Source organism: Octopus sinensis, unplaced genomic scaffold (assembly GCF_006345805.1).
Source record: "Octopus sinensis unplaced genomic scaffold, ASM634580v1 Contig03109, whole genome shotgun sequence".
NCBI classification, from domain to species: Eukaryota; Metazoa; Mollusca; class Cephalopoda; order Octopoda; family Octopodidae; genus Octopus; species Octopus sinensis.
Genome location: NW_021826270.1, coordinates 26617 through 29312, shown reverse-complemented (window position 1 = coordinate 29312; position 2696 = coordinate 26617). Strand labels below are relative to the sequence as shown.

Below are 2696 nucleotides of genomic sequence, written 5' to 3'. Positions count from 1 at the left end.
TTTTTCATTGAAGTAGCGGAACACAACGCACACAATTATGCATATAATATATATATATATATATATATATATATATATATGTGTGTGTGTGTGTGTGTGTGTCTGTCGATATAGATTGGCGTCTTTATTTCTCATTATATGAATGCGATATGAAAAGTTTGCGTCAGCAGTCATAGATGGGCGTTGATAGTGGAAAAGTGTAAATGAGAGAGGGGAAAGAAAGTGATAGAAAGAGAGAGAGAGATAGGGCGGGAGAAAGAAGAAGAAGTGGGTTTTGTGTGTGTGTGTGTATATGCGTAACTGCATGAGACTGTTTGCATTTGCGGAACTGAAATTAACTTGAAATAATCTAAGTACTATTTTGCAAATTGTGATATCTATGTGTGTGTGTATATATGTATATATATATAAAGATACACACAGTTATCAGAATTATATATACGTATATATTCATGTATAAGTATATATCTATATATATATATATATATATATATATTATACATTCATGCACATTTAGGTGTGTGTGTGTGTGTGCCGAATCACTGAAATCTGAAATATTAGAAGAAATTTACCAAAAACTTTCAACCATGAGAAAACATGAATATCTTGCTGATGCCTTCCATGAAATGGCACAAAAGACGCAAATCTACATAGAAACACTTTATTCCCTTCTTACATACCAACAACAAAATGAGAACCAAAGCAGAACTCCAGAAACGGATATCCACAACCTAAATTCAACCACACAAGACGTACTAAAAGAATTGAATGAACTCAGCTTGGAAAAAGGAGACATACAAAAAGAGAAATCAAATGAAAAACATCCGGATTAAGATATTAAATAAAAGAAACAAAGCATATTGCAGAGCCCTAAACAATGAAAACCTAGCCAACACTTATGAACAGCGGAGGGGCAGAGAAGAAGTAATACTCTCAAGAAACTTTCGTATCAAAGAAATAACGTCAGAAGCAAAGGAAGAAACAAAAAATATTTGAGAAAAATCGTTTAAAAGCGACATTAACAGGAAATGATCAAAATATTGTTCTACGATCAGACGACAGATTTTTCATGTTTTAGAATCGATCTCACTTTTGCTCGATACCTATTGATCATCGATATCTTCGCAAATACAACGTCTAAAGTCAACTTTAAAATGAAGTACATTTCTAAATTCTTTGTTAGACCCTCCAGTGTTCACATTGTCATCCACCATTCTCTTTGTGAGGAATCTGTGAAGCTTAAGCTGGATGTGCTAGAAATAGCAGCCAAATATTTCCTCTGAGCAGACGATAGATTCATTTAACGATAGTGTCACTTCAGAAAATCACGTTATCAATAACGATAATAATTTAAATGGTATATATAATGATTGACATGGAAGCAAACGATACAAATTCATTTAACAATAGTTCGTTTCAGAAAATTACGTTTGTGAAATAAAGTATATGAAAGAGAAATTATAACAATTCTGAAGAGGAATTAAAGGTTTTAGCAGCTTTAAAGTTATGGGAAAAGAATTTTCGTTATCAAAGTAACGATATTTTATACGAAAGAAGGATGGCAGGCGAGGATTTTGTGGTGTGAAAGGTCTTCAATTGTATATGTCCTGGTGTGTGTGTGTGTATGTGTGTGTGTGTTGTGTGTTTGTGTGTGTGTTTGTATGTGATGCAATGAGATACATAACCATGCCTAAGTGTTTCTTTAATATAAAACTGAATCGAATATTAATGATAATATTAAATGATAATATTATATGACATAATTTTTCTGTGAAGGAGGTTCAGTCTTCAATGTTTTCAGTCTCGTCCACCACTGTACTTGTTTAGCCACCAGGCAGAAGAAACTGCTTTTCCTTCCCGGCCAAATGAAGGTGGCGGGGCGATCTTTACAATGAACTCGGCTCATAAACTGGACGGACGAGTGCATGCAGGACTATTTCATCGCCCTGTGCACACCCACGACATATCCGTCCGACAACACTTTCGTATCTGTAGAGCTTGTCTTGAATCGGCAGAGCTCCCCGGTTTAGAGGTTAGATAGTTTAGATGCGTGTGTATGTGTGTGTGTATGTGTGTCTATGAATGCATATATGTATATAAATATATATATATAAATATATATATATGTAAATATATATATATATATATATTTAAATATATATATATATAAATATATGAGCATATGCAATAACTCTGAAATATCCTAACTTGCATTTACTAATACATCACATTTACAAATACATGATATATACATACAAGCGCTTACATATATACATGCAAACACACACACATATACGCACAATATATATACATATAAACTCCTATATAAATACACAGTATTAAAACATAAAGTAGTCAGCATATATATAGATACCCACAGAAATACAAATATATATAACACGCATCCCAAATTTATTCCAAGTATTATGATCAATCGATTTTTCATCCTCCTCTCAGCCTCCTAAATCTCTCCAATACACATCACAATTTTCATAAAATTTTTGCTTTTCAACCGTCTCTACTCTCATTTGACCCTTCCTGGCTTCAAACAATAATTAACAAAACTCATCTACTAAGAAAAATACGGACCCGATTTTTTGTACTACTAACATTCTTCACAACTCCCTCGAACCTGAAATGTGTTCTTAAAAAAGACTCCACTTGTAATTTGAGATGGAATTGCTGTTTCATTATTG

General features: G+C 33.0%; 1 long non-coding RNA gene across 1 annotated transcript; it reads left to right on the top strand.

Moving 5' to 3' along the window:
• Window positions 1-1318: 1318 nt before the first annotated feature.
• On the top strand, window positions 1319-2348 carry LOC118760988. Its single transcript, XR_004997078.1, has 3 exons — window positions 1319-1432; window positions 1802-1805; window positions 2338-2348. It is a non-coding gene; the product is annotated as an uncharacterized LOC118760988 (long non-coding RNA).
• The last annotated feature ends 348 nt before the right edge of the window (window positions 2349-2696 follow it).